Source organism: Saccostrea cucullata, unplaced genomic scaffold (assembly GCF_032062105.1).
Source record: "Saccostrea cucullata isolate Sc308-1 unplaced genomic scaffold, CSIRO_AGI_Scuc_v1 ctg4882, whole genome shotgun sequence".
Classification (NCBI taxonomy): Eukaryota; Metazoa; Mollusca; class Bivalvia; order Ostreida; family Ostreidae; genus Saccostrea; species Saccostrea cuccullata.
Genome location: NW_026930234.1, coordinates 31,356 through 40,520, shown reverse-complemented (window position 1 = coordinate 40,520; position 9,165 = coordinate 31,356).

Sequence of the window (9,165 nt, the reverse complement as noted above, 5' to 3'; positions counted from 1 at the left end):
AAAAGTTACGCCGATATCAATTAAATCGTCATTTTTCGTGTTGCACGTGCGCGCTCTTGCAAGCACGTGCGCGCAAAATGACCTTTGTTCGGCAAATCTACATAACATGTCTACTGACCCTAAAAACATTTTACCTTACTCGGATGTGTAGTTTACAAGATCACTCGAGGACAAAATTTTCCCAGGAATAATAATAATAATAATAAGAAACAGAGTAAAAACAATATGTTCCCCAACTTCGTTTGGGGAACATAATTAACGTATAAAATTAGAAACAAATATTTAATTTAAGAATAAAGCTTTGGTCCAGTTTACATGTAATCTTATGTCACATGTAATCTCTTGTAATTTTATTTCTGGTTCGAATTAATTCAAATTCGTAAAAATATAACCTACTTTTTTCTGCCTTACGTACACAGCTATTAAATTACACATACACAAATAGAAAGGAACGGAATAAAAGAACTAGAATATCATGGTGCAAAAGAAGTTGATTTATATATTAGAATGATTTCATTATCAAGTTATCGTTTCCGTTTTGTTAAAAGAAAAAAAAAGCGTTGCACTTACTCGATCGTGTGTCTTGATTTCTGAAAATATACATATATATGTATACATAAAACAAGGTATACTTTTTATTCAAGAATACCGCATATATGTTTAGTATTAAAAAATAGGCAGAACAAATAAGAAGTTTGTAAGTCAATGCTCACTGATAATACCCCGCTCTGATGTGAATGTGCACTATTATGTTTACACGCGTTCAGTAAGAGGCAGAGGCAGGGAAAAAATACGAAGGTGACATCAGATTCATATACAAAAATATATCCAACTTCGGAAACCCTCGCTTTTTATCTTAACTACAGGAAGAAACTACCGATGTATTTCTTTTTCGTTTTTTAACTAAAATAAGATTATTTTAACCAAGAAAGAGAAAAGAAAGTTTTATCCCTTAGTTGTTCATCATTAAAAGAAATATTAAATAGCCGGAGGAAAAGAATAAATATATAAATAATATATTTAGTAAATTAAATAATTAATCACAAATTAATTTAAATAAATAATCTTATCATAGTCAAGCAGAGAATCAAAATTAATTTTTGAAAATGAAATAATCGATTCCCTAGGTTTTTTATTCAATCATAGAATTGTATGATTTTTTGGTTAAAATTAAATATTAATAAGATTTTCTTGAAATAATGAGAGTCAATTGAGGATGTTTTTTCCGTAAGTCACGGTGTATACGTATCCTCCCCCCTCAAAAAACAAATTCTAATAATAATTAGCAGGGGATTGATATACATCTTTTTGTAAATGCAATATTCATTTTCTCCCGATCAATCGTCTGGTACAATTAGGAATGTGTTTTCGCCTCTGATCTGCATGTATGAACAATTGTTTAAAATCTTGATTTTAAAAAATAATAACGAAGCATTTAATACATTAATCCAGATAACTTTAACACTGATTTTGTCCGCATAGACTCATTTTTTAAAATTTGTTTTTATGACTATCTGATTAGATAAATTCCTTAAAAGTCTGAATAAAAAAAATCAAAATTATTAAATGTAGTGCATGAAAATGCTCTACCTGACTTATCACACTATGGCAGTTACTATAAAATAGAAGTTTTTCATTAATTTCATCTAGCATTAGATAATCTGAAAATAATAAACAGGTAAAACATAATGACTTTTAACAGCTTACCTTTTCGGCGTGGAAATAAACTGAAAATATAATGCACCTGAGGGTCAAATCGAAGAGCTTTCCTTGCCATAAAACTTACACGTATGTGTACCTCTCTTACACCGCAGATTGTAAGCTTTAGACATTAAATAAAAATATTATATTTATTGCGTAAATTTCACCCAAGAAATAATTAAGTACTTGTAGATAAATTTATTAGGTACAAATGTATATTTAAAAAAAAAATAATTCTATTGATAGAGTTTCATAAATTTATTATAGTACCCTTGAGAAACCGCATATAATTATGTAACTAAGGGATTTTTGTGCAACAATTACATTTGTGTTCAAATATCCATAATTAAAGGAGTCATAGTTCAACCTAAAGATGAGAATTTCAACATTTATACGAATAATCGTAAATCCACACCCTTAAGGGGCAATATCCCTCTGCTCCAAATTTCACGACTTATTTTTTAAAAATCCAGACATTGATTTTTAGCAACAACTATAGCATTAAATTCAAATGGAAAATAGTTTGAAGTATGAAGCGTTGCTTACTTTTTCAGAAATGAATAATATGTCAAATCATGACGTGAAGAAAATTTGATATGATAAATAGAAAGATTAATTATTTTTTATCGCACAATTAAATTAGAAATATGAGGTATATATAAAAATAATATTTACTCTCATACCTATCTAATTCCCATTAGAAAACATACTGAAGCGCTGCTTTTTAAATCACAATTACAAATTGTTTTCTGTGCATGTAAAATAACACGCATCCATAAACAAGAGTTATCGTTCCATTATCGCCCTTGAAAATATTTTTTAATGAAACAAAATATTAATTAAATGTTTACAAACAATCCTGCATCTGAAATTTCTGTACAATTAAAAGAATTATACTTTAAGAGATAGAGATTTCTCAATTTACACTGTTTAAAGGAACTGAGTATAAATGTTTTAAGTAAATTATTATAAATCATTAATGTACATACTAGCAATAGAAACTATAAATCAACATTTGTACCATATAATAAGTTTGATTGAGTTTACTATATAATGGTACCCATTAATGAATCTTGTAAACTCTGACATGACAATTCGCTGAATTTCATGACAAAATGTCTGAAGAAAGTTATCTCTCTTATCAGAAGAGTTATCTCTCTTATCAGAGGGATAATCCACCTTAAGTAGAAATTTTAATTAAAATTACAGTCTCCATTTCATAATAATTCATTTAATCATTGCAAAAAAATATGCATAGATAAACAACTTTTGTAATATTACCAGTGATCTCAATTTTTTTTATTATAATAATTAAATGTACTTTATAATTTAGATTTGAAGCTTTGCAAGTATCAAAATTAAAATATTGCAGTAACTTAACAAAATAATCTTTACGTCTTGTCAGAAAATGTTCCCATTTTGAAACAATCCTATTAGGTTTTGCGTTTATCCTATCGTGAAGATCGTTTATCAGGTCTGTCGTGGTTTGCGTTTATCGTGTTTTGCGTATATCGTGTTTTGCGTTTATCCTATCGTGCGTGTATCCTATCGTATGGTGTGTGTATCCTATCGTATCGTGCGTGTATCCTATCGTATCGTGCGTGTATCCTATCGTATCTTGTTTGTGTCCTATCGTATCGTGTATCCTGTCAATAATAACGATGCGGGTACTGTTGCTTAGAAAAATGCGATAAAATTTGTTACGTGTATATGGTACGGACAGACGCACGGTTAACAGGAATCCCACCTTATGGCATGTTACAATGATGAATGTGCTAAAGTTTAAGCATATGTAATAAGTAGCTGCTGAGAAAACTGCGACCAAAAAGTTTGTTACGGACAGCTAGACACGCAGCTAGACAGACAGAAAAAACACACAAGGGAAAAACAGTATAACCCCATCTCCGTCGCAGCGGGGGTATGATTAAAAGACACATGTCTAGTAATTAGTTTATCAGTAGGTTTATAGTCCTTTGGAATATCCATTGATCCGCCTCAAGTATGTTTATATTGTAAGTATATTAATTTTAAAAATATTCATTTATCAGCCGCTTTCACATGTTTGAGAAATCACTTATACTCTGTAGGTTCATGTTTGTTAACACTACATACACTAGAAATAATAGATTAAAAAACTTAATAGCCGAAGTAAACTTTTAAGAAGAGGACACCGATGTAGTCTGATGGGATTCTTCCACGATCTATATTTTTATGTTATAGTAATATACACAGAAAATACTTTTGACATCCACCTTGTGGATGGACAGTTAACTTTTGACTGTATTAAAGGAGTAGTGCAGATGTGGTTAATGCCATGTAGATACATGTTTGAGCTGCAATGCATTTGGGAGCTTGAAACTCAATTCCTTGTGGGTGTGGGGCGGGGGAGGGGGGCTTTCAAATTTTTGACCAACGGCAATCTAAATTATTCCGTGCATTACATCTCTGGAATTATACATGTATTATTATATTCTAAATTTTCGGCACTTCTTCGATCAACAGCTTGTCTTGTTAAATAGAAGGAACATTTCATTACAGGAATGATCAGCATCTCCCACATGGCGGGTGATATGCATCTTATATCAACAAAGTTTATGAATAATCGATCGATCAAAGAAATATCAACTACCCTTGAACTATATTATGTCAGTGATGTCCGAGACACACAATACTGATCTCAAATTTAACATGCATAATTTTCTTCTAAAACAAAACTTTTGATGTTAATGATTTATTGTTCAAAGATAATAATATCAATTAAGGAAATATTCGATTCCATTTTTTTCCCTGAAATATACCTCTCCATGAAATGTAGAAATTAAAAGTAAAATATATATTATTTTACTCAAAAAGAATGCAGTCAAACTATTGAGATAATCTATTGTTTATTCTCCTGCCTTATTTATATAAAAAAAATTTCGGTCAGAATTAAACACCTTTTGCATACACAATCAATTAATTTTTTGTGCCGTTAACTTTTATATTTTAAAACAGTTAACAATAGTAATATGATGATCATGGGATGACCGAGCAATCACAAAAGTATTTTGAAAAATCTGTTTAAAAATCAGCTACAATTAATGTATTTCCATAGAAACCTTTTAAGAGTACTGTCTGATTTGCTCCATAAATAATCGGAATACTTCAGTCAACATCGGGAAAATGTAGAGCACTGATCGCTAAGACTGATTAGTTCATGGATTCATTTGTAAAGTGTTCTATTCTTTTTGAAAATGTGTTAAAATTCCATTCCAAATAAATATTTCCTTTCGATGTATTTATTTACTTATTATTATTTTTGCAAATTCGCCTTAAACCCCCTCCCAAGATTTTCTTTAATTTATTGTCAAACGTGCTGATTTTATTCAAAGCCTACATGTACCTGTAGGTGTACAGATTTAAGGAATCATTGCCTAGTTAGTATAGTTTGCCAGGGCATCAACGATAGTGGGAAGCATTTGACAATGCATAAATTATCACAATTTTCCCACTAACTAGACAGTGATTCCTTATATTTCGATTTCATTGTAAAATAAAATTGTAGAATTAGACTTTTAAAATGTAGACATAGATTTAAATTACACGAGGACTCCCATGCCAATATTTCAAAAGTCCTCGCCCACTGACGTCGAATACAAAGGCAACCGAACGAAATTTCCATGCCTATTTGCTCTCCTTAGCGTCATACATAGAGACAGATGCGCTTGAGATTTGCATGCATATTCAGCCTCCTTAGCTCCTGACCTATCGACCTGTCTAATTTACATTCCTGTGGAATTATCAAGAAATCAACCCCGCCAACTTTCAAAGAGTTATCATAGAGAAAAAAAAAATAGAAATTGAAATATTCTGCAATCTACGCTATAACACATTGGTTCCGATTCGCTTCACATCTCCACCTTGCACTAGAGTACATTTCTGATCGGAAACATTTGGCTAAGACTGACTATTTTAATGCTGAGTACGACGGTAGTATTTCATAAGTATATCTGTTAAAATATTAATAAGAAGATGTGATCAGTTAAATTTTTACTAAGTTTTGCATCGACAATGCGCTATTGTATTGTTCAATAGAAAATTAAGCGATATTAATTCCAACAATATTTTAAATTAAAAAAAATCTCGAAGAGATAAATCAAGTTAATTGTGCTGAAAACTACAGCTCCTTTATTTGTTCTCAAAAAATATAAAATACTGTTATAAAAATTTTCTTAAGTGATAATTCTTTCATTCTAGACCTCATTTCTATTTTCATTTATGATTGAAAGATTCTGCAAATTTAGCAGATTTCGAATTTTTAGAAATTAGAATATCTACATGAAAAAGAAGAGGATTTAAAGATCTTTCATAACCTAATTATTTAAAACTTGCATACATGTAGGAAAAATTTGAAATAGAGCTAAATTTTTGGCCTTGGCTACACTACAAATATGGATAGTAAATCCAACGTTGAACACAAACTTTAAGGAAGTTAGTACAAGCATTTGTTCAATAGTGCGTGACCCCATGGGGATCCGGGTTAGAATAGGTCTTCAGTATCCCTTGCTTGTCGTAAAAGGCGACTAAATAGGGCGGTCCTTCGGATGAGACCGTATAAACCGAGGCCCCGTGTCACAGCAGGTGTGGCATGATAAAGATCCCTCCCTGCTCAAAGGCCATAAGTGCCGAGCATAGGCCTAAATTTGCAGCCCCTCACCGGTAATGGTGACGTCTCCATATCAGTGAAATATATATATATATATTCTGTAGAGGGACGTTAAACAGTATATAATCAATCAATAGTGCGTGTAAATTCAGTAGTGGTAACACGTTTTAAAACCATTTTGATTGATATTGTCCTCTATCAAATAATTATTTCGTTAGTGCAGATGCGTTTAGATCAATCACTTGTGTTATATTTTTGTAATTTGTCTTAGATTTTATTGCCTTTTCAACATTTAGTCTGTTATGACTTGATAAGACAATAAAATATAAGACGATATACAAATGATAACAGAAGTTTAGATAAAATACGCTTCCATACATAAATAATCATTATTATAACTCCCGGGAGTGTAAATAGTAATCGGGATGTCCGTCTGTTTGTACGTCCGTCTGTTACGCTTTGGGGTACCAATCTCTTAACTGCAACTCATCTCATACCATTGGATGAAATTTGATGAGACTTTCAAAGAAACTGTAGTACATATTTCCATTGTGCACCTCTTATATTAGAAAGGATGCTCTTTTAATTTAATAATTGTTACTGACTACATGTAGTTATATACACATTGTAGGTTCTTTCTCTGATCTCTACAGAATGGAAAATATACCCAGGGGTAAGACTTTTTATGTTTTGGTTTGTTTTCTTCTATAAATTTCCCTCGATTTACTTTACATACTAACTAGTTGATGGATTATGAAATCAACTAATTGTTAAACTTTCATGATCTAAGTAAATTTAAAGTTTGATTACTCAATTGCATTCCCGAATTTTTTGAAATATTTAACTTACGAGGGTTGTCCCAAAAAGTCGTAGACAATGTTAATAACTTTTTTAACATGCAATCAATACTAACCAAATTTTGCATAGACATAATACATCCAATGTTCTTTAAAATTGTAAATTCTTAAATATATATCTTTGATATTAATTATATTGGGACAATTTATATGAAGGCCGATATGGGCTGTCGGTGCACGACCAAAATACGGAATAATTTACGCATATAACTTTTACATTTGTTTTTATTTCTTTGGTAATATGTATAAGATTGAACTAAAATTTAAATCACTGAAACCAGAATCAAAATCTTAATAATATGTCAAATTTTCATATAAATAGCCTTAGGTACAGACGACTGGTGGCATGATTTTCAAAGTGTTGTTCGAATTGAGATTGATGAAAATGACGTCGTCGAACGCGTACCCGGCGCACGGAAATGTAAAAAAAAAATTTTATGTTCATCACAGACGGGAAAAAGAGTACCGAAAGGACATTACACATTACATTTCAATAGAAAATTTGTTTTTTTTATAGTACGAGATTCGAAGATAGTTTTTCCTCTATATAAAAAAATTAGTTATTGCATGTAAAGTAGAGTACTGATTGTTTAATACAGACATTTGGGAACTTTCTGGGCAACGAACGTCGTCAAACAAGGTGTATTCTCTGCTGCCTAAAATGTGAGGTGATCTTTCAACTAATTTAATTTTGACTAAACTTGAATTTGCTTAAGAAAACAGACAGTAGTGAATTTAAAATATTCCCTTAATCAGGAGTGGTTATTCACTATAAATAATATTTATTTGGATGTTAATAGCCTCATGTGAAGCAGAAAAGGGGACAATGAACGTTGTGAGAGATGTAAATTACGCTTGCTTTCGTGAGCCGATGTACACTTACATGGTTTCTTTATTTTGTCATAGTTTTCTTATCAAATGTGGTACCGTCATGAAACTTGAAATACGTGATGTTACTCTTTGCTATGACAAGAAAAGAAATTTGATTTAGCAAAGAGAAAATAAACTATGTTCCCTGTCTACGACTTTTTGGGACAACCCTCGTATATTAGCCACAGTTAACCCAATTTAACTGGAGTACATATAAATTACATATTAAAGATAATGTAAACTTTGGATATAATTTAATACAACAATAGTGTTTCCATTTAATTAAAGAAAACTACATTTCAGAAAAAAAAGATTAGAAGTCGCATTTTAGTGCATTTTGTTGCAGCTTATATAACTTTTACAGTTTTAAATGCGTTTAAAATTTGCGGTATTAAGAATTCCTTTTTTAATGTCTGCATGATATTACAGTATACATGTACATGATGTAGTTTAGACCTCTTTAATGTATTTTTAATATTGCTACGTATTTTTTAAAATATTTATACATGTAAAGCAGTATATAGATATTTGTTAATATCGGAATTTTGCAAATGCACGTATTTAAATATAGAAGTTTGGCAAAAATTCAGAACAAAAAAGCCATAAACGTTTACTTAGATTAACGATTCATAAAATGTTTACATTAATGTGAAAGAAAAACATTAGTAATTGTTGTTATTTTCCATTTTATGTGGTAAATTGTACATTACATGTAACGTCTTCATTAACTTAACAAATTGATACATGTCATTAATCAATTGTTACTTGACATTGAAAAAATCTTAAGGAATCAATCATTTTTTATGTATAAAAAACGCATACAAATTACGAGGCACAGAAGTATGAATTGAGACTAAGTCACTAAATTAAAAAAAGAAGTAAATTATTAATTCTAAAATTCATATTTTTGCCTGCTTAAGGTGATGCTATTATCATCAACAATGTAAATTATGGAGGTTCGAATATACGAAAAGGAAGTGATTCAGATGCAGGTAATGTTATGCATTCAATTTGATATTAATTCTTAAACCTACAAATTCTCAAAATATATATATCATATGAAAACTTTGTGAAGTGTTTCTTGCCTATCTG